Source organism: Paramormyrops kingsleyae, chromosome 1, assembly GCF_048594095.1.
Source record: "Paramormyrops kingsleyae isolate MSU_618 chromosome 1, PKINGS_0.4, whole genome shotgun sequence".
NCBI lineage: Eukaryota > Metazoa > Chordata > Actinopteri > Osteoglossiformes > Mormyridae > Paramormyrops > Paramormyrops kingsleyae.
In genome coordinates, this window is record NC_132797.1 from 52,202,164 (window position 1) to 52,226,671 (window position 24,508).

Sequence of the window (24,508 nt, forward strand, 5' to 3'; positions counted from 1 at the left end):
TCCCGGAAAATAAAATAACTGTGGTATTGCACAGCCTTGTATGCAAGGACAACATAAGCCCCTAGTGATTGTGACGTTGTCTACGAATAAGCCCGTATAAAGGATAGACATGTTTAACGAGGAAACTAACTGCGCAAAGTCATGCACTTTTTATCTAGACGTCTGACAAATTGTTTGAATCTCTGGTCTCAAATGAAAAAAAGTTGCACAGAAGGACCATTGTCAGCATCAGCTCAAGTAAATGGTAACCACGCTTTCGAACAAACACTTTTCTCCGCCATGCATTGTTCTTAGCAGCTCTGTGTCTCTGAGGACGGCGCTGTCTGTGATCAGGGCAGAGTAACGCAACTCTCACACACGCTGCAGTATTTGAGAGCTGCCTGCTCCGCCCCACACACTCACAGAGTGAAACTCTCCGACACAAGAAAAAAAACATAACTGATAACATCGGGCTGATATGGTAATAATTAAAATGTTAACAATTAAAATGATTTTTAACGATTAAAAAACGTCTGTGAGCCCACCAATAAGCGCACAAAACGAACTCTATTAGAATCAATGATCCTTAATGTTACCTGTAAGCTACAGTTGGTTGAAGGCTCATTATCATTACCCCAGTTCCCAATAGCGTAATTCGCGTTTTCTTTTAAAGCAACATTTCATAGCAAACTACTTAAATAAACAGGTCATTGAAAGATCAGAATTTAAGCCTTACCGTTTTATCCCAGGACTCTTCCAAAACTTCTGGCTGTGGTCCTGCACAAGGCAGCATGGGTCACGTGTTCCACAGCAACAATAACACTGGGCTGCCCGCAGACGTGCCTGTCTGAAAATCGGCGTAGTGCACTCGGATATCGGCCGATGCCGATACATTAAAAAATGCTAAATATCGGCCCGATATATCGGCCGGCCGATATATCGGTCGACCTCTAATTACAACCCAGAACCTGCCCAACACATTCTACATCTTCCTAGACTGATGACCCTGTTCAGACAGAAGGCAGGCAGAACCGGGAAGACGTCAGATGCTTTGACTGAAATCCTAAAAATCCATGATGAACAGGTAAAAATATAGTTATACCTATTTTATAGGTCTAATTCTTAATTAAAAGAGGAACATTGGAAAACATTTGAAAAGTTTGATGATTCAAATGAGCTTTGAATACAACAACTTGTCCACTTTTTTTTGGTATTTGTCTGATTTTGTATATCTGATTGTATTGTTTAACATTAAATAAGTTATGTACAATTCTGTTTTTATCGTTATAGGAGTTTCATGACATACACACCAAGCGTGTTACTGTTCTTCATGCCCTTCCTGTGTATCTACGTAAGGACTCGTCTGAGTTTTTCAAGACCAGCACAGTGAGTTTTTTTTTTTTTTAAATCTCACGACCATATTAGGTAAACAGTTCATATGAATACAGACATACTTACACGCTTACCCTTGCTCAGTCTTTCAAATAACATAGTTTGTGTGATTTGAAGAGATTAGAAGCGATTTGTTTTCTTTGACCTCACTGGAAATAAAAAAACTTTAGTACTAGATTGCTTTAAACAAAATGAAGCGTTTTTATAGGTTTTTTAGCATAGTATCAATTTCTTGTTTACTGGTAGCTTAGCTGGGTCCTGTAGAACACTGGTCTTCTGTTTAAAATCGTCATACTGTAGTTTGTTCACACAATAATCAAAATCATTAAACTTTCTGTCAGTTGGTCTGAAGCAATATTGTTTGTTAAATCTCATGACTAACTAAATGCCTTTATCTTTGCACTAAACCTGCTGTAAATATTTTTGTCAAAAATCTTAATAAAAAATCTTTAATCCTTTTATATCTATTTTATTTTACAGGACACATCTGATGAGCCAGAGCTTTTAGATGTTTCAATAGCCCTCCTCACAGTCGTCAAAGATAATGACACAAGTCCAGTTCACTTCCAGCCTGTGAAAATCTCAGATTTGCTGATGCCTTCCTGGTAATGTTTGGACCGATTTATGCACTACACCTCAGCTATCCCAGGGGACTGACCAACACTTTTGAATTAATTCAGAAGATTTTACTTGGTCTTGACGATGGTAAACTGTCACCCAAGTTACAGAGTCTCAAAAATGACTTGATGCGCATGTAGAGATTTATCAGAATAATTACTAAGGCCTGGCAGTTCCTCTGTAGTTCAATGTAGGTTATTTCTGTGAAAATAATGGTTAAAATGTTTCTGCACCAATTGTTTTTTTTCCCACAATATGCACAGTGTGCCTTTTGTATTTATTACAGTTTTTTTCAGTCGCTAACAAGCGTTTGTCCAAACAGTTGTCACATTTTCAAAACTCTAAACACAATTAGCACAGCATCGGTCTTTTGTGGCCATACCATTCACACATTTCATGTCGTTTTCACCCAATATGCAGTCAGTGAACACATTTCCACAATGCTTACATTTTCTTAACAGACAAGCTATACCTCCCAACAAAATTATGGACTGTTTTTGTAGTATTTACGAATGTTAACACACAACATCCTACAATAGCAAAAACAATATTCCAAACCTTAGATACAGTATAAAAACCTCTGCTTCTGCAATGATATCAGTTCAAAAACAATATCAATATCAAAAATATATCTCAGCTGATAATACAGTTTTTTTCAATCATTTTAACGCGTGTCTCAATACCATGTCCACTTTTTCAAAACACTTAATACATGCACCATACCATTGGACCATGTGAGCTAAACTATGTATACGTTTGCATTGCTTTGACACAATATGCATTCAATCACCACTTCCCCCAAATTTCACGAATACTTCTCTCAGTCAGTGTTCGCCACCAGCAAAACTTTATACAGCTACAGCCGATTTTTCAGACATTTAGATAATCTGTTCAAAATAGTTAACTTTCAGGTCAAAACCTAATGAAATATAGAGCACTGTCAATTGAAACATGCTGCATTTTGACAGACAAAGGACACTATGCAAATAATTATGCTTTTAGCAGAAAATTCCTAATTTTGTTTTTGTTTGCTGCTTCGTTACCATCTACACCATCTATACAAATGAGGCCATGGAGTGTCCCTTTCCTTTTTGCAAGGCAACACAATGTAATCTGTGCAAAAACAGTGGGTATGGGAACACATATATTACAGTATAACATTCACATTCTTTTAGCAGACACTTTTATCCAAAGCGACTTACAGTGAAGTACTATATCTACAGAGACAGTCCCCCTGGAGCAAGTTGGGGTCAAGGGCCTTGCTCAGGGGCACAATGATGGCACCTCCTGGGAGTGAACTCACAATCTTCTGGGGTTCCTAATGGGAGCCCAGCCAGATCCCTAACCACTAGACCACCACCATCCCCCTAGATCAGGGATCTCCAAGTCCGGTCCTGGAGAGCTACTGTCCAGTAGGTTTTCTATCCTACCTGGCTTCTGATGAGCCTCACCTGCTCCTGATATTTACTTGAGTATAGGTGTGACTCATCAGAAGCCAGGTAGGATAGAAAAACCTACTGGACAGTAGCTCTCCAGGACTGGAGTTGGAGACCCCTGCCCTAGATCACCCCAAGCATTTTACAATGGTTGAAGCTGGAAAGCTGAATGAAAACACACACCAGCCTGAAATTTCAGCTAAGAACCTATCTAGGAATTTGTTTGGTTAGTGCCAATTTGCCATATGTACAAAAGGGGCCATCTTTGGATTGGCATTTTCTGCTAGGAATGAAATATTTACATACTGCAAAAAAGAAACAGCAACACCTACATGATTTCTAATGAAATATATTACAGCATTTTAGAATTGGTTGGTATTACAATTTTTACACACAAAAGTAGTTGTTTATTTCATTTTTACAATGCAACATGACAGTAATTTGTGCCAAACTGGAGGATACAGCCACACTTTATATATGTAATTTGCAATGCTGAAAGATGTTAGTGTTTTTTAGCCCATTGAACATTGAGTGCCCCAGCAGTGTTGTTGGGTGACAGCATTTGTCATTGTTATGGCAGTATGAGTCACTTTTGGGTGAATTGTGAAACGTTTTGGTGGTTGTAGGGCATTTTGCACCAAAGGTTAAGTGATGTGCTCAGGTGTGTATTGGTACAGCCCACTGTGTGAAGTGTTGTGAAAAAGTGGACATGGTATTGAGACAAGTGTGAAAATGATTGGAAAAAACTGTAAACAAACAATTGAATAATTGACACACAGCTGATTTATGTTGGGTAAATTGGGCCAACCACAGCTTATTCCATTCTGGCTTAGACTCAGTGGGGTTTATAAGGCAAGACTTTGAGGAGTGATGTTGATGAAAACATGTGGCCTAACCCTGAAGATCGTAGAGATTAGATGCAAATTTTTTGCCTTTTTTTAGCCCCCCTCCCCCTCCCCCCCTTTTTATCTTGGCTTTTTGCTGTTGTTTTTTTGTTCAGAATGCTCTTGTGTGTTTCATGGATATTTTGTTCACTGTAAGCAATACTGTAAAACTTTTTCTGTTCTATCATACCGTGTTTCTACTGTACCTCCTGTAGTAAACAGTAAAGAAAAAAAAACTTGTTTGCTTTTTACTGGAATGCTTTTGAATGTGAACATTACTGTACATGTGGACATACAGTTACCAACCAAGACATTTCTGGTGTCAAAATGGTGGATTGCATGTTTTGCATGCAAATACCTGTAAAACTGAAACATAAAAGTCTATGCAGTTTTTGTAATGTCAATAATAGCCAGTATTTTGAAACCTGGTGTACTTTGATTGACTGCATGTACCTTGTGAAGTGAAAACAAGTGTTATTCTTTGACAGAATAATTTCATTTTGAGTCAGATTTATAGTGTTTTTGTAAAGTTAGTGTGTGCAGAGAAAGATGTGTTCTATTTTGAAATGAAGAGTTAGTATATATTTAACAAAATGTATTTTTGAGAAGAAAATTATCCATTTGGCCAATTGTGTTTTGTAGGTGTGAGTCTGTGTTAAGAGTTTAGAAAAAGTATCTGAAGTATGGGTAAGCGCTTGTTAGCGATTGAAAAAAACTGTAATGTTATTTGGCATTAATACAGCTCTTGTTCTTGAGAGTTGTTAAGTACAGCTGGGTAGTACTTGATAAATGTACATGTATTTTAGTTGTAAATTGTACATGTTGTTGTAAAGTTTCATGCAGGTTCATAAATTTGTAATTTTAGAGGTGCTATTTTAATCTGGTGTTCAGGTTTTAGCCTAGTGCATCTTTGAATTGTTTTATGTTTCTGTCTTTTAAATTAACACTGCAGTGTTAAATAGAGGGCAAGAATTCAGTGTAACTCACTGTAACTTAAACTGTTGAAGTTGTTTGTACTCAAAATATTTGAGGCAACGAGTTACCACAAAAATTTTAAGTTTTGAGACATACGATTTTGAGTCTTGTGTGTCAAAGCTTTTGAGTTACTTAGTCTTTGTCATTTGTTTTACAAGTACAATAAATATTGAGTTGATGCTACTTAAAAATAGTTCTGTGTACTTATTTTTTTTTGTAATGTTAACTTACAGTTTTTTTCAATCGCTAACAAGCGCTTACCCATACTTCAGATACTTTTTCTAAACTCTTAACACAGACTCACACCTACAAAACACAATTGGCCAAATGGATAATTTTCTTCTCAAAAATACATTTTGTTAAATATATACTAACTCTTCATTTCAAAATAGAACACATCTTTCTCTGCACACACTAACTTTACAAAAACACTATAAATCTGACTCAAAATGAAATTATTCTGTCAAAGAATAACACTTGTTTTCACTTCACAAGGTACATGCAGTCAATCAAAGTACACCAGGTTTCAAAATACTGGCTATTATTGACATTACAAAAACTGCATAGACTTTTATGTTTCAGTTTTACAGGTATTTGCATGCAAAACATGCAATCCACCATTTTGACACCAGAAATGTCTTGGTTGGTAACTGTATGTCCACATGTACAGTAATGTTCACATTCAAAAGCATTCCAGTAAAAAGCAAACAAGTTTTTTTTTCTTTACTGTTTACTACAGGAGGTACAGTAGAAACACGGTATGATAGAACAGAAAAAGTTTTACAGTATTGCTTACAGTGAACAAAATATCCATGAAACACACAAGAGCATTCTGAACAAAAAAACAACAGCAAAAAGCCAAGATAAAAAGGGGGGGAGGGGGAGGGGGGCTAAAAAAAGGCAAAAAATTTGCATCTAATCTCTGCGATCTTCAGGGTTAGGCCACATGTTTTCATCAACATCACTCATAAGAACATAAGAACATAAGAAATTTACAAACGAGAGGAGGCCATTCGGCCCATCAAGCTCGTTTGGGGAGAACTTAGCTAATAGCTCAGAGTTGTTAAAATCTTATCTAGCTCTGATTTAAAGGAACCCATGGTTTTAGCTTCCACTACAATAGCAGGAAGACTATTCCATACTCTGACTACACGCTGTGTAAAGAAGTGCTTCCTCAAATTTGTTTTAAAATGTTCTCCCGCTAATTTCCACTTATGGCCACGAGTTCTAGTATTTAGACTAATATTGAAATAGTCATTGGGCTGAACGGCATCCAGACCCGTTAGAATCTTATAGACCTGAATCATATCCCCCCTTAGTCTCCTTTGCTCAAGGCTGAACAGATTCAGTTCCGCTAACCTCTCCTCGTAAGACATTCCTCTAAGACCAGGAATCATTCTCGTAGCTCTTTGTTGCACCTTTTCTAAGGCAGCAATGTCCTTCTTGAGGTATGGTGACCAAACCTGCACACAGTATTCTAGGTGGGGTCTTACCAAGGAATTATATAAGTGTAACATCACCTCCCTTGACTTAAACTCCACACATCTAGAGATATAACCCAACATTCTGTTCGCCTTTTTTATTGCTTCCCCACATTGGCGAGAGTGGGACATGGAAGCATCAACATACATACCGAGATCTTTCTCGTAATCAGCTACCTTTATTTCAGTGGAACCCATAAAATATCTGTACTGTATATTTCTGCTCCCTGCATGGATTACCTTACATTTATCTGTGTTAAATTTCATCTGCCAAGTATCAGCCCATTCGCTAATTAAATCCAGATCCCGTTGGAGCCTCTCTGCTGCTAGATTAGTATCTGCTACCCCGCCCACCTTAGTGTCGTCTGCAAATTTAACCAGTTTACTGTATGTATTCGTGTCAATATCATTAATGTAAATTAGGAACAATAGTGGTCCTAAAATTGAACCCTGCGGTACCCCACTATAAACGGAGGCCCACTGTGACATAGTGCCTCTAATAACTACTCGCTGCTTCCTATCAGTTAGCCAGTTTTTGATCCAAGCTGCCACAGTTCCTAAAATTTCTGCAGCTTTAAGCTTTAACAAGAGCCGTTTGTGGGGGACAACATCAAAGGCTTTCTGGAAATCTAAGTAAATCACATCATAGGCCTTTTTGTGATCAATTTCACTTGTAGCTTCCTCAAAGAACTCAAGCAGATTCGTTAAGCAGGATCTACCTCTCCTAAATCCATGTTGGCTATCCTTTATAATGTTATTTGCATCTAGGTAATCTACCATTTTCACTTGAATTATAGCTTCCATTATTTTTCCAGTAATGCTAGTTAAACTGATTGGCCTATAGTTTGCCAGATTACTTCTATCCCCTTTTTTGAATATGGGTGTTATATTAGCATGCTTCCAATCTGATGGTACCACACCCGCAGATAACGATTTCTGGAATATTAAAGTCAAAGGTTGGCTAATAATATCCCTCATCTCTTTCAAGACTAAAGGTAAGATGCCATCAGGCCCCTGTGATTTATTTATTTTGAGTTTAGCTAGGCTTAGTATCACATCAACCTCAGTTATACATATATTGGTCATAGACGATGCTGTATTCGTATTAATTGGTGGTAAGTTACTTGTGTTCTCTATTGTGAACACCCTTGAAAAATAATCATTAAACTCATTTACCATATCAATTTCGTTATCAATTATAAGGCCCTTACTATCCTGTAAATTAGTGATTTCAGCTTTTAGTGCTCTCTTGGAGTTAAAATATTGGAAGAAACCTTTACTGTCATGCTTAGCCTCCAATGCAATTTTTCTTTCTACATCCCTCTTTGATAGCCTAATGTCATTTTTTAACTCTGCCTGTAGACTTAGATACTCCTGCTTGATTTTGAAATCATTAGTTATTTTCCAGTTGTGGAACAGAGCCCTTTTCCTCCTGACTTTATTCTTAATTTCCTTAGTAAACCACCTTGGTTGTCGTTTCCTAGATTTAGTTTTGCTGGAAACAGGTATGAAGTCCTCTTGCACTTGCAACAATGTGCTTTTGAAAAATTCCCATGCCTCTTCTACTGTTTTGCTATTTAACTCTGTCCAGTTTACAGTTTCTAATTTCCGTCTCATACCATTAAAGTTAGCCTTCCTAACATTGTATACTTTTAATTTAGACTTTGCTCTTTGGACACTAAAATTAACCTCGAATTTAACCATGTTATGATCACTACCGTACAATGGGTCTAAAACCTCTAATTTTCCAATCCTATCCTGGTTATTACAAAAAACGAGATCAAGAAGGGCTTCTCCCCTGGTAGGAGTATTAACAAACTGAGTAAAAAAACAATCCTGTACTAATTCCACCATCTCAAGTTCATTTACAGAAGAGCCAGAGACTGTGTCCCACTGTATCCCAGGTAAATTAAAATCACCCATAACCACCACATCATTTTTATTACTCATAATCCTGATATCATCATATAATATTCTGCTTTCCTCTACAGCTACATTAGGTGCCCTATAACAAACCCCGACAATTAGGCCATTTGAATCTTTAGCATCAAGTTTGATCCATACAGCTTCTGAATTTTTATTTTTATCAGTGAGATCCCTTGCCTGCAAGTTTTCTTTTACGTATACTGCAACACCACCTCCCTTCTTGCCTATCCGGTCTCTACGGAACAACGTATAACCATCCATATTATATTCATCACCATCATTGTCACTCATCCATGTTTCAGTTATTCCTATAATGTCGTAATTGTCTGAAGAAATTAAAGCCTCTAAGTCATTAATTTTGTTTCTAATACTCCTAGCATTCAAATACAGACCACTAATGGTAGGCCTTTTACAGTGTCTACTTTTAATTTTTATTTGGGCTTTCCGTCTCTCCCCACATAAATTCTTAACTGACCTCCCTGCCCCCCCAGTCCCTAGTTTAAACATTCCTCAACTATTCTGCACATACGCCTCCCCAATACACTGGTTCCCCTATGGTTCAGATGCAACCCGTCTGGCTTGAACAGGTCCCACCTGTTCCAGAAGGTCTTCCAGTGCCCCATAAACCTGAACCCCTCTTTCCTACACCACCATTTTAGCCACGCATTTAATCCCCTTATCTCAGCTAATTTTGCCTGACTTGCACGTGGCACGGGAAGTATTCCAGAGAATACCACCGTGGATGTTCTGCTTCTAAGCTTATCCGCGACTTCTATAAATTTATCTTGCAGAACAGCCCTTCTGCCCTTTCCTATGTCATTGGTGCCAACATGCACCACGACCACTGGATCCACCCCGGCTGGGGCCAAAAGCCTGTCCACTCGATCTGGAAGGTCCCCTACCTGGGCACCAGGCAGGCAAGACACCGTACGGGACCCTCTATCACGAGTGCACACATAACTATCTACACCTCTTACAATTGAATCCCCAACTACCACAACCTCCCTCCTACTAGGGTTAGGTGGCTCCTTGGTGCCCAAGGGCCCACCTGCCTCCCCAGTCTCTTCCGGCTCTAAAGCTGGAAGCACCTGAAAGCGGTTAGAAACCGTTACTTCAGGTGATGCCGCCTCTGTGAACTGTGTACGTCCTATTCTACCTCTACGACCTACGTTCACCCAGCTCTCTCGACCTACCTGTTCATCATTCTCCCCCCTCCCCGCTTGTGACGTACACATAGTCTCCCTAGAAGGCGTATTAACTCTCTCCTTTAACTCATTGCTATGCTGGATGAGAGCCAGCCGCTCCTCTAGGTCACGAACCTGGACCATGAGTGAGTCAACTAACCCACATCGCTCGCAGATGAAGTCCGACTGGACGCAAGCATCCAGAAGGGCAAACATCTTGCAAACACAACACTGAGCTGGCCCCATAATTACCTAACTCACTATGTTCCCGTCCTTTACTCCCAGCCCAGTATATTAATAGAGAATATATAAACTTTTAGTTGATCTAATTAACGTATAGTTAAAACAAAGTGCCGAGTACACTAAAACACTAAATTAACACTTGCGTTAAATCGGTACTTTATTATAAATTATCCGTCAGCGTCAGCGATAACAACCTTTAAATTTAACTTTTAAAATAACCAAATTTACAATTACTTACCCGAGATTAACTTCCTGCTGAACCACGTTTAGCTTAAACTAAAGTGAAGTTGCTCTAGGGAGGCCAAAAAACCACAAAAACCCTCTCAAAGCAGGCTACTGCCGGAGCGGGAAAAAAAGTGGAAAATGTCCTCCCGGCCCCGACCGGCGACCGAGCAAAGCTCCGGAGCAACTGACCTTTTAGAGTTAATGTTACCGATGTTCGATAATATTACCCGCGGGTGTTTGATGCAAAGGACGCAAACAGAAACGCCACTCGCGCCCGCAGCTGTCGGTAACACTCACAAGGACAGACAAGTACACACGTAAAAATAAGAGTAAAAAATGAAAACAACAACAACCACCCACGTAACCGTGCTGGCACACAAACGCTCAAATATACTTTACAGATAATTCAAATCAAATCAACCGCTTCAACAGGCACACAACACAACCCGTCCGGCTTGAACAGTACAGCAATCCCAGCAGCCTCTACAGCAATCCCAAGACTCCTCAAAGTCTTGCCTTATAAACCCCACTGAGTCTAAGCCAGAATGGAATAAGCTGTGGTTGGGCCAATTTACCCAACATAAATCAGCTGTGTGTCAATTATTCAATTGTTTGTTTATTATCAGCTGAGATAAATTTTTGATATTGATATTGTTTTTGAACTGATATCATTGCAGAAGCAGAGGTTTTTATACTGTATCTAAGGTTTGGAATATTGTTTTTTCTATTGTGAGATGTTGTGTGTTAACATTCGTAAATACTACAAAAACAGTCCATAATTTTGTTGGGAGGTATAGCTTGTCTGTTAAGAAAATGTAAGCATTGTGGAAATGTGTTCACTGACTGCATATTGGGTGAAAACGACATGAAATGTGTGAATGGTATGGCCACAAAAGACCGATGCTGTGCTAATTGTGTTTAGAGTTTTGAAAATGTTTGAAACTGTTTGGACAAACGCTTGTTAGCGACTGAAAAAAACTGTAATATTTAATTAAGTTTCTGAGTGGAAATTTGAAACCCACAGGGCCAAAACTATTACACGAGAATTAACGTCCCAAATGTTGAGCTCCGGAATGCGATCTTGAAAAGTTCACACCAGGAATTGATTTATTTTTACCTAGTCCTGATAAGATTGTGGAGAATAAAGGTGGACAGAGTGGAAAATGAAAAAAAAACATATGGTTCTGTACTGTGCTTTACTTTTTGGTTTTGTCCTTTACAGTAACTTTTTTGTAATACAGCAATTAATGTTATATATTAGTTATCATGTTTTTGCAGTCATAAATGTACAGTATACAAATATTTTTGGTAGACGACCATACTTTTTTTACTATAGTCTTGCAGTTTCTAATTTACATGCCAGCAACAGTTTTGACTTATATACAAATATTTGACTTGTATAGTGTTTTCAATTTTTTGCTGTAGTGTGTAATGACCATGTTCATTAGTGTTTATTTAACCGACTGGCTTGATGTGTGATCTGAAAGCAGTGTTTGCTTTTGAGCAAAGATAATAGTTTTCAGAAGATTGTTTGTTTGATTTTGCAAGACGAGTGTAAGGTATTGTGAGTTTAGCTTGAATTTTAGGGTTTGTGCTTATAGAAGAGATTTTAGGAAATGTGTTTTAGCAATTCAGAAAAACTGTAAAATGTAAAGGCACGTCAGACTACTTTGAAAGTGGGTGATAGGCCTCAGACTCGATCCAGAGGGTTACAGTAAATATTTATTATTATGTTTCTTTTATGTTCCTCTTTTTGTATCTGCTACTATGACAAAAAAATCCCAGTCTATCTATTGTTGGAGCACGGCGTCTCCACCGGGTCCGTGGATGAGAAGAGATTCACAGCTGACACGGGGAGAAGTTGCAAATCACCACCAAAGTCCTCCTCCTCTCTCTGAATGCCGGATTCTGTAGGTCCTGCTCCGTCTCAATGCGCCACCGCTTTTCTTGAGCTTGCAGATAGGCAACTGGGCTCTCCCCCTCCTTGATGGGCTCCACCTTCATTTCAACCACACTCAGCCATGGAGGAAACATTAGTCCCAGCTGATGCCAGCAGTTAGCACGGTAACCGTCAAAGTGACATGCCTCATTCACAGGAGTCCCTGTCGCCGCTGCCAGGCCATTGCTTCGCAGCAGTCTCTCCATTCCGTCTACCCCAAAAACGCGAGCCAGAACCACCTTTATGTCCCCTATCGCCAGGAGCCAACCCATAGTTTCCTCCTCAAATGCTTTTATCCATTTTCCGGCCCCTTCTGCCAGAACTGGGAGTCTGAGAATCAGGCCCTCCAGATCCTGTCCTGCCCACGGCACATACTGTGTCTGTGCTCCGTTCACCCTCAGCGGAAGCATCGGAGTGTCCCTGGTGGGGGGCTTCCCAGCCCTCCTGCTTCTCACTATTCTATGATCTGCATTATCCTCCTCTACTCCTTCCTCACTCTCTGTTTCTTTTTCCTTCTCCTGAAACTGACTCCATCCTTTAGATGGAGGGTTAGGGGTGTCCAGCAGATGCACCAGCCCTTCTGCATTACTACCACTTGCTCCGTACCCCACCTTTATCTCACTCCCTTGTTTCTCAGGCCCACATGCCTGGCCTTCTGTTCTTCTCTCACTCCCTCGCAGTCCTTCCTGCACTGCCTGCCGCAGCAATGCACTCACTGCCCTGTATCCATCTAAACAACTTGCCGTTCCGTTCTGCTCCCTACTTCCTTCATCCTTCTGTGTCACCTCACCTTTGAATTCTACCTTCCCCTCTTATTACTGGAAACTGACCCTTGTATGAAGGAGGGGGGGCTTCCACTAACGGACACTGACTTTGATATGACAGTGGCCATATTTCTTCCTGCCTCATCTCTTCTTTCTCACCCCCCTTCTTCTCATTTAGTGCCTTTCTCATGGCTTTCTGCTCCCTTCTCCAGGCCTCTCCCTTTGCTTTAAATAACCTCAGTACCTCCAGTTCCTCACTCCTTTTCTTTTTACGCCTTTCTGTGTTCTTATTAGCCTTATGATACTTTATCAGAGTCTCCATCTCCTCACACACTGCCACATCCCATGTGCCCCCTTTAGGCCACTTAGTTACCAGGGCCTTTGTTCTATTCCCCCACTTTTTAGACATCTTTTCTATCCTCACTTTAAGCAGGGGGTGCTCTCTCCCCAACTGCTGTACTGGTGTTTCTGCTGCCTTTACCGGGGCCTGCATTTTAATGCTTTTCTGCACTCTACTGTCACTTGAACTGTTTTCCTGTCTAAAAATGAACAGAGTTCCTCACAGTCAACCCTTGCTGTAATCTTTTTTTTTTTTTTGAATTCTCTCCCTGACTGTAACTACTTCACCTTGATGTGTGGCTCTAAATGATTTATTATTTTTTTTTTATATTATTATTATTTATTTTCTACTTATTTCCTCTCCTAACTAAAATCCCTAACACTGCACCCAATTATCTACGGGCACACATATACTAAAACCTATGGTCTATAAACTGTTATTTTTCTCACAAAGATGTGTTTTAATACCCTTTATCTCTAAACTTAGTCTCTATAATCCATAAAATCTATTAATCACAATATTTTATTCAACTACATTATTTTAAGATTTATCAAAGTTCTAAATTTACCAACCTGCACTTCCACTACTGTCAATGACGTTTTATGGAAATGCAGAAATGCCCTATCCTGACCCCTGCTAACTTGATCTCTTCTACTTTGTACTTATTTCTGCTTTATACATCTTTACTTGCAACTTATCTGTTGAACATATACGTGGGCTTCCCCCGATTTAGCCCAAAACTGCGTACGTAATTATTTTCCCCACTTCTGCATCAACTTAGCGCTTGCTCTCTGGCGTGCTGCTTCGTCCCTCTGCCTAGCATGCTCTCTCTCCGTTTTCCACAATAGCTCTCCCAATGAGCACCTGTCTCCTATCTGTTGTTCAGCACCCCGGACCACTTCACACATACGCCCCCAGGCGTGAGCTACCTCCTTATCCTTATCTTCTTCACCACTTGCCCCTTCTATGGCTTCCTTCACCATCTGGATCTGCTTTCCTAGTGGCTTTCACACTGCATTTTCCGGGGGCGCCCATCCCCCGTCATCTAGCTCCCGATCAAACTCGCGGTCCATTTTTAATCAGTCCTGACTGTTTTAATCCCTCGTCTAGCAGCCCTTCTGCCTCCAGATGTGGGTTCAGCCACCCACACTTAGTACACCTCCTTATCTTAGTCGAATGTCCTACCAACAAACACCATCCATCCATCCATCATCTGCCGCTTGTCCGGAGTTCGGGTCGCGGGGGTAGCAGCTTCAGTAGAGGCACCCAGACCTCCCTCTCCCCAGCTAACCCCACCAGCTCCTCGGGGGGGACACCGAGGCGTTCCCAGGCCAGCCGAGAGATATAATCCCTGCAGCGAGTCCTGGGCCTGCCACGGGGCCTCCTCCCTGTAGGATATGCACGGAAAACCTCTCCGGGTAGCCGCCCAGGAGGCATCCGCACCAGATGTCCAAACCACCTCAACTGGCTCCTTTCGACGTGAAGAAGCAGCGGTTCTACTCTGAGGCCCTCCCGGATATCCGAACTTCTCACCCTATCCCTAAGGGAGAGCCCAGACACCCTGCGGAGAAACCTCATTTCGGCCGCTTGTATTCGCGATCTCGTTCTTTCGGTCATTACCCATAGCTCATGACCATAGGTGAGGGTAGGGACAAAGATGGACCAATAGATCGAGAGCTTGGCTTTTTGGCTCAGTTCTTTCTTAGCCACGACGGACCAGTTAAGCGCCTGCAGAACTGCAGACGCCGCTCCGATCCGTCTATCCAGCTCCCGATCTCACCTACCCTCACTCGTGAACAAGACCCCGAGATACTTAAACTCCTCCACTTGAGGCAGTACGTCTTCCCCAACCCGAAGAGGGCAAACCACCCGTTTCCGGCTGAGAACCATGGTCTCGGACTTAGAGGTGCTAATCCTCATCCCTACCGCTTCGCACTCTGCTGCGAACCGCTCAAGTGCCTGCTGGAGATCCCCAGCAGATGAAGCCAACAGGACGACATCGTCTGCAAAAAGCAGCGAGGCAATCCTGAGGTCACCAAACTGGACACCCTCGACGCCTTGGCTGCGCCTAGAAATCCTGTCCATAAATATGATAAACAGGACCGATGACAAAGGGCAGCCCTGGCGGAGCCCAACACGCACCTGGAACACGTCCGACTTATTGCCGGCAATGCGGACCAAGCTTCTGCTCCGTTCGTACAGGGACCGGATCGCCCACAACAGTCTCGAAGCACCCCCCACAGAGCACCTCGGGGAACCCGGTCATAAGCCTTTTCCAAATCCACAAAGCACATGTAGACTGGATAGGCAAACTCCCAGGCCCCCTCCAGTACCCCTACAAGGGTATAAAGCTGGTCCAGTATTCCACGACCAGGACGAAAACCGCATTGTTCCTCCTGAATCCGAGATTCGACTATCGATCTCACCCTCCTCTCCAGTACCCCGGAATAGACTTTCCCAGGGAGGCTGAGAAGTGTGATCCCCCTGTAGTTGGAACACACCCTCCGGTCCCCTTTCTTAAATAAGGGGACCACCACCCCGGTCTGCCAATCCAGCGGCACTGTCCCTGATCTCCACGCACTGTTGAGAAGGCGTGTCAGCCACGACAGCCCCACAACATCTAGAGCCTTCAGGTACTCTGGGCGGATCTCGTCCACCCCCGGGGCCCGGCCACCACGGAGTTGTTTAACCACCCCGGCCACCTCAGCCTCAGTGATGGGCAAGTCCCCCCCAGCACCCTCGGGCTCTGTGCCCTCAGATGTCTCAAAGGCAGTATGCGTAGATGTATCTGAGGCAGGGTTGAGGAGGTCCTCAAAGTATTCCTTCCACCTCCGGATGATTCAATTCAATTTTTTCAATTCAATTTTATTCATATAGCGCATTATCACAACATTACATTGTCTCAATGCGCTTTACATTTCTGCCTCGTAACGACCCCCCATTGAGTAAGCCAAAGGCAACGGTGGCAAGGAAAAACTCCCTAAGAGGAAGAAACCTTGGGAGGAACCAGACCCAAAGGGGGAGCCCATCCTCCAGGGGCCGGCAGATGAGTCAAACAAACAAGATGAAATGACTAAGCTAATACAGGGGTTGAAATATATGTTTCAATGCAGCGGCCGACCGGTGCAGGCACGTGGTGCTTGATGCACGATGTCAGATTAATAGAGGCACAGCCGCAGGGAAGGATGGCGAGGCATCATGTTGATGATGTCCCCAGGTGAGGTCAACAGCCCCCCCCCCCCCACTATAAATAGTAGGAACCAGGAGCTGCTTCCCCCTCCTGATACTCCGTATGGTTTACCAGAACCTTTTTGAGGCCGACCGAAAGTCACTTTCCATGGCCTCACCGAACTCCTCCCACGCCCGGGTTTTTGCTTCTGCGACCGCCCGAGCCGCGTTCCACCTGGCCTGCCGGTACCCTTCAGCTGCCTCCGGAGACCCCCGGGCTAATAATTCCCGGTAAGCCTCCTTCTTCAGCTTCACAGCCCCCCTCACCTCTGGTGTCCACCATCGGGTACGGGGGTTACCGCCACGACAGGCACCGACCACCCTGCAGCCACAGCTCCGTACGGCCGCTTCCACAATGGAGGTCCGGAACAGTGTCCATTCAGATTCAATGTCCCCTACCTCCCCCGGCATGCAGTCGGATTCTGCCGGAGGCACGAGTTAAAGCTCCAGCGAACAGGAGCCTCTGCCAGACGTTCCCAGCAGACCCTCACTATGCGCTTGGGCCTACCAGGTCTGACCGGCTTCCTCCCCCGCCACCTGAGCCAACTCATCACCAGGTGGTGATCAGTTGACAGCTCTGCCCCTCTCTTTACCCGAGTGTCCAAGACGGAGGGCCGCAGTTCAGTTGATACGATTATAAAATCGATCATCGACCTGTAGCCCCGGTCATGTTCGTACCATGTCCACTTATGGACACCCTTATGCTCGAACATGGTGTTCGTTATGGACAAACCATGCATTGCACAGAAGTCCAATAACAGAACACCACTCGGATTCAGATCAGGGAGGCCGTTCCTCCCAATCACCCCCTTCCAGGTCACACTGTCATTGCCCACGTGAGCGTTGAAGTCCCCCAGCAAAACGATGGAATCCCCCGCGGCACGCCAAATAGCATACCGCTAAGGGAATCCAAGAAGGCCGGGTACTCCGAACTGACATTCGGCGCATAAGCGCAGATGACAGTCAGAGACCTATCCCCGACCCGAAGGCGCAGGGAAACAGCCCTCTCGTTCACTCCGTAACGTAACGTGAACTCCGGTGTTAATGCACCGAGCTGTGGGGCCACCAGCCCGGCGTCGCTCACCCGCCGCAACTCCAGAGTAAAAGAGCGTCCAGCCCCTCTCCAGGAGATTGGTTCCAGAACCCAAGCTATGCGTTGAGGTGAGCCCGACTATATCTAGTCGATACCTCTCAACCTCACGCACAAGCTCAGGCTCCTTCCCCACCAGAGAGGTGACATTCCATGTCCCGAAAGCCAGTTTTGTCAGCCGGGGATCGGACCGCCAGGGCCTCCCTTGGCCGCCACCCGATCCACAAACACCATCAATACATAAATCAACAACTTCTAAAATAATAAGACTATATTCAGAGCAGCTTACTGTTGTGTCCCCCCTGAACAAGGCATGCCCCACAAGCCCAATCCCAGTCAAACAGGTCAGCTCCCAGCCGAAACCCCCCCGATCTCCAGCAATGTCAACTTGGAAGGGGGTGTTCTGTATGCACAACTGAGACAACCCAGGTGGGAGTCAGCTTATCGACCGCACTACCGGTGTTCTGACTCGACCAAGGCCGGCAAAATAGCCTTCAGGCGTCACCCACCCTCCCGAGAGTCCAAGCTAAGGGTGTTCTTAGAACTCACCCTAGGCGAGGTCCTGCTCGGCAGTTGTAATGAACGCCCGAGGTACCTGTCGGCCCTGCTCGTACTGAGTCAGCGGGTGCGGCCGGGCTGGCACGCTTTTGGGCGTCCAATTGCTGAGAACTCCCCTTCGGTTCTGACAAACTGTAAGACCGCAAGCAGTGACAGCAGAGCCACGGGCAGGGCAAGTTCAACCAACACAGAGCGAGCGGCGAGCACCCTGAACAGGAAGAACCCACAACCCTGCTCACACACAAACCAGTACAACTGCACCCAAGCTGGTGCTTTGATTCACCCTTTCTTTTTTTTTTTTTGTTTTTTTTTTTTGTTAGAGAGGGGGACCTTATTCCCTCCTCCCAATCTTGAGTTCGGGGGTCCTGAATTCCCCGGGTCTCCCACCCAGCTTTTCTACCGCTCGTCAGCAAATAGTGGGGTTGCCACACCAAGGACAATGCAGGGGTCCCGTACCCTCTGCTCCCTAAAATTCTATTTCCCTGCGGGGGTCCCGTACCCTCCGCTCCTTAAAATTCTATTTCCCTGCGTGGGTCCCGTACCCTCCGCTCCTTAAGGTTCTATTTCTTTGCGCACGATACCTGGACACAATGCATACACAATACATAGACAACACAATATACTGTATAAACACAGTGCGTGCAACCTCTCCTCCGTCTTAATTTATCGACGGGCCCCTGGACACTTCATACTGCTCAATTTGACATATCCAATGTGCAGATTTTGATGTAACAGGCTCTGCTCACCTCTTCTAGTCGGCGCCTCGCAGTTCTCTGTGTCCAAGTAGGCCGCGTCAACCCTTAGCCGAATCTTGCGAATCTCCTGGGGAACCCGGGCGAGCCCCCAAATTGTTGGAGCACGCTGTCTCCACCGGGTCCGTGGATGAGAAGAGATTCACAGCTGACACGGGGAGAAGTTGCAAATCACCGGTTTATTGTCTGACAGATTGCAATCCGCGAGCAGCCGTCTGACATACATTCAGCATGTACAGGAGGAAGGCTCTGCCATATGTATCAGCTGTATCCCTTTTAAAGCCCTTTGGGCATCTCCCCCCCCTTTCTCAGTACCTTCCGTCTACGTGACAACCACATGTGTGATTCTAGCCGGCTCGTAATTGTCCTTCTGGAAGGCTAAAAGATAAGTAGGGGCCGCTGATATTCTCTGTCGCCCCCCCTATCTGTTCTGATTAGGTAGCCTTGCCTTGTCAGTTCTCGTTTTGATTAGTTACAGCCTTATAGAATCATTCCCTTTATTTTATTAATTATTCCCTCACTATCTAGTGCTGCTTCATTATTCCATCCTCTTTGTGCAATGTACTGATGTACAGTACTGTCAGCAAAACAGCATGATACTACCACCACCATGCTTGACCGTTGGTTCAGTGTTCTTAGGTTAGGAAAACAACCTCTCCCTAATTAGCCCCTTCAAACATATCTCTTTTCATTGTGGCCAAGCAGAGATGACACATTCACACGTCATTGTGACTGCTCCCCCCCCAGAGCGCATTTTAATATAGGCTACAGCTTTTGATAAGATCTGTGTTTTAGCTGATAATTACATCTAATCTTAAATCTTTTTTTTTTGATAAACATCATAACAAAATAGGAGTGAATACATTTTCAAAAATAACATACTTGAAGACCACATACATACAGATTCATCAAACAATCAGTCATTGGCGTAGAAAAAACAGAAAAAAGGCACCTTTCGAAAAGGCATTGCGGACTAGAGCTGTACTGCGCATGCGCAATACATTCCAACGGTTATTTCACCGGACGTCCACCCGGAAAATTCCACAGAAGTTGAAAACTTTCCCGGTACGTTTTAGGTAAGTAATTTTACAGTTGATTGTTTGATTTGAGTTTCCAACTCAAATGCTTTGTGAGCATGCGCTTTATTTTAAATTTACAACATTGTTTAATGTATATGACCGCCATTGTGTGTGTTTGTGTGTATATATATGTATTAAAACGCCGTCTAATCTATACTGTGATAGATGTTAAAGTATAAAGTACAATATTGTAGTCAGATCAGTTAAAAACATTTGTAACCATTTTTCGTAACATCATGTAAAATGATGATTATTAAATTAGAACTCAATTCAGCGAGAGAACAAATGTTATTTGCCAATGTAATCTAGTTCCTTTTTGATAATTATTTCAGAACGTCCTTTTTAAATGCATATGATGGACATGTTGCATGTATCAAGCATTTTCCCGGCGCCTTGCTTTAGCGTCTCTCGTCCTTCACCTTAACGGGCCTGGGGGAGGGGTGTTTTAAAAGCCGAAACCTGTTTGCAAAGAAACACTATAGAGATGCGTAGAAGCATGGACGTAAATTAAGGGGGGACTGAGGAAGAGGAAGGAGGGTTCAAATTTACGTACATCGCGGTAAATTTATTGGCAGTCTGGCAAAGTTTGGAATAAATTGAGAAGTGGTAATATATTTAACATTAGTTTTTTTCAGTTTTAATTTTTTTTATGCTCTGCTGCTCCCAGTACAATAGAAATGCAGATATTATTGTATTTTTAGGTTGGTGATTTTAAAGTTGCACTCTGAGATTGACTGATATATCTAGATAAACAGATAAACAGATAAAATATCACTTACTGCCAAATGGAATGCACAAATTTAATTAGATTATTCCTCACCTTTTTTCCAGGTGCTGTGTGGCAAAATTCAAAAACGAAAGAGAGGTGAAAGGAAGCATTACCTCATTCCTCTACAATGCATGTGATTTAAAAGGCGGAAGAAGAGACGCAGACAAGAGGAAGAGCAGGAGAGTGGCCCTTCCAAACAGGGGAGACTGGAATTGGTGGACTAAGAGGGTTTTTTAATTTGTAAAATAAATGTAAACTGATTTTTTATTTAATTGTGATGTCAGTGTGTGATTTTCCTTAAATAAATATTGCATAAAACTGATTTTAGGCCTATCTGTTTCTTTACTTTTGGTTCAGCCACAGTTTAACTTATCAGTTTAAGTTATTTTACAGTTTACCTGTAAAACTCATCACTGTTTGCTCAATTTAATTTAGTTACCATGTGTAAATAATCTTAATATAATCCAGTAGCGATCATTCCAAATACCAGCTACTGTACTATGGATGCCGCAGTTTAAATTAGCAGGATTGTGAAAACACATTTTCTGGATTACTTCCTCTTGTAAAACGTAATATGTTCTTTAAGTATGCAAAATGCAAAATTTGATTGTTGATTTTGCATATCCCAGACAAATCCCACATTGTACCCAGGTAATGTGGCCCATGTGGGGCCCAGATAAATCCCACATCTTTGCCCATATGGGCTGGCCCAGGTAATGTGGCCCATGTGGGGCCCAGATAAATCCCACATCATTTGCCCATATGGGCTGGCCCACATTGTGCCCAGGTATTGTGGCCTATATGAGGCCCAGATAAATCCCACATCATTTGCCCATATGGGCTGGCCCACATTGTGCCCAGGTAATGGGGCCCTGATAAATCCCACATCTTTGCCCATATGGGCTGGCCCACATTGTGCCCAGGTAATGGGGCCCTGATAAATCCCACATCTTTGCCCATATGGGCTGGCCCACATTGTGCCCAGGTAATGTGGCCCATGTGGGGTCCAGCAATAACCCATATTTGGAATGATCAGCCGGGAGCCCCTACCATTGAGGTGCGTATTGAGGTGTGCGTAGGGAGAGGATGCTGGCGTGGGCTGTTCGCCGCTTCTCCTTTTCTTCTTTTTCTTTAGAGCTTTTATACAACTTTTTGACTTTTTATTGACTTTTTTTAACGGTTTACAACAGTTTAAAGAGTTTGTCCAGTATATTGCTGTTTTATTTTTTTAACTCGGCTGGATTTTATTCATTTTGTGTGGATTTGGACTTGCCTGCGACTCTCTGCGTACCTCCGTTCTGTCGAGTCGTCGTGTCTGCTCACCCCAGACAAATTGAGGATTTTGAACCAACAGTTCTACAGCTGAAGCAATACTTCCATGGCCAGTATCAAACTACAGAATTAACTTTCCTTGATCGGCATGATGTTGAAATATTCCGTCGACCAGCTGATGAAGTTCAACAATTTCACCGTTCCAATGTGTATATCACTTATTAAACAACGTGGATTTCTTCGCCGCCCTCGTTATATCCACAGAGGCTCTGGTAGAAAGTTTGTTTTTTCCCGGACTGGTTGCACTATTCCGTCCTTCTGGACGGCCGTACGCACTGTCACGATTAAACCGCGTCATCAGAGCACCGTTGCTCCTCGGACAATAAGCGTTGGAACTCCCATAGCAACATCAATCAGGGCGCACAACAGAAATTGCCGTGTGGATTTCAACGTTCTTCGGCCAATACAGAGTTTTTCTGCTTTACCCCAATATCAAAATTGAGCTGTTTAATGCACAGTCTTTAGCAAACAAAGCATGTTTTATACACAATCATATATTGGACAAGTGTTTGGACCTGATGTGCCTTACAGAAACCTGGCATCAGCTTGATGTTTTTTCTGTTTTAAATGAGTCATGTCCTTCTGGCTATAGCTACATTCAGAAAGCCCGCAGCACTGGTCGTGGTGGTGGTTTGGCCGTCATCCACCGCAAAGATCTGGACTTGCTTCCTCTGCCGCTGCCTGAGTTGCATTCTCTTGAATGTTTGGCTTTTAAATGTAACCCTCCCCTCCATCTGACCATACTACTCATTTACTGTCCACCAAAACCAAATTCATCATTTATTACTGAGATGTCCAATCTTCTCTCAACATTCTGTACTACTTCTGCTAATATTATGGTTCTTGGAGACATGAACATCCACGTGGACTCCCCCTCTTGCCGTTTTGCAGTCGAATTTCATCAATTATTGGACTGTTTTAATCTCCGTCAACTTGTTGTTTGCCCCACGCACATCAGAGGGCATACCGTTGACTTGGTAATTACTGACTGTGCTCCTGTCCACAAGCTTTCTGCTTACGATCTCGATGCAGTTACAATTTAAATCTTACACAAAACCCAAACGACAAATCTGTTTCAGAAACTGGAAAAGCATCAATTTAGAAACTATGACAACTGATTTACAGCACTGTCTAAATGCAAATGTTTTATCACTAACCGATGCAGTGGACTCTTATAACACAACTTTGCGTAGAATTCTGGATTTTCATGCCCCTTTCAAAACCAGAAATGTGACCTTTTCTCGATCAGCCCCCTGGTTCACCAGTGAGCTACGGAAAATGAAAGCAGCCGGACGTGCTTTTGAGCGTCGGTATAAGGCTTCAGGTCTCACTGTTCATAAATTAGCTTACCGTGAGCATCAGAAGGCTTACTCGAAATCTCTTACAGAAGCACGGTCACAGTTTTATTCTAATGCCATCAAAAGCAGTCCTGGAAATTCAAAGCAGTTGTTTTCCACCATCAATCACCTTCTTAAACCACAAACCCCGCTGCATATAGAAGCTACTGAAGAACACTGTAATAATTTTATGACTTTTTTTAAAACAAAAATTGACTCAATTCATACTGTCACTCCTGGTTCTTCTGTTCCACCTGCATTGACGAACTGTTTACGGTTTGAGTTCTGCAGGTCTCTAAACTACTTTCCAGAAGTTTCCCAGCAAGAGACTGAAGACATTATTAGGAGGATGAAACCCTCCACCTGTGCTCTGGACCCCCTTCCTACAGCCCTGGTGAAAGCAAACACTTCTGCCATAAGCCCATTCCTCACCATGGTAATCAGTCTTTCTCTCCAGGATGGCTACATTCCACATGCTCTAAAAACTTCAATAATTTAACCAATTCTTAAAAAACCCACACTGGATCCAGATGTCTTGGCAAATTACAGGCCCATTTCTAACCTTCCATTTCTCTGCAAAGTGCAGGAAAAGGTTGTTGCTGCTCATCTTCAGGACCATCTTAAATACAATAACCTGTTTGAAAAATTTTTATCTGGTTTCCGCTCTGCTCACAGCACAGAAACAGCACTGGTCAGAGTTACTAATGATTTACTGATGGCAGCTGATGCCGGCTCACCTTCTCTCCTTGTTCTCCTTGATCTGTCTGCAGCATTTGACACTGTCGACCATGGCATACTTTTAAATCGGTTACGTCACACCATAGGTCTTGCTGATGCTGCCCTTTCTTGGTTCAAATCATATCTTACAGATAGAACAAAATATGTTTCCATTGGAAATGCAAAGTCTTGGGAACACAAGGTGTCTTGTGGAGTGCCTCAGGGTTCTGTACTCGGACCCCTTCTTTTCATTCTGTACA

General features: G+C 43.0%; 1 long non-coding RNA gene across 1 annotated transcript; it reads left to right on the forward strand.

Moving 5' to 3' along the window:
* The first annotated feature begins 16,794 nt into the window (after positions 1 to 16,794).
* On the forward strand, positions 16,795 to 21,184 carry LOC111841795 (uncharacterized). Its single transcript, XR_002837766.2, has 2 exons — positions 16,795 to 20,090; positions 20,925 to 21,184. It is a non-coding gene; the product is annotated as an uncharacterized lncRNA (long non-coding RNA).
* Positions 21,185 to 24,508: the final 3,324 nt, after the last annotated feature.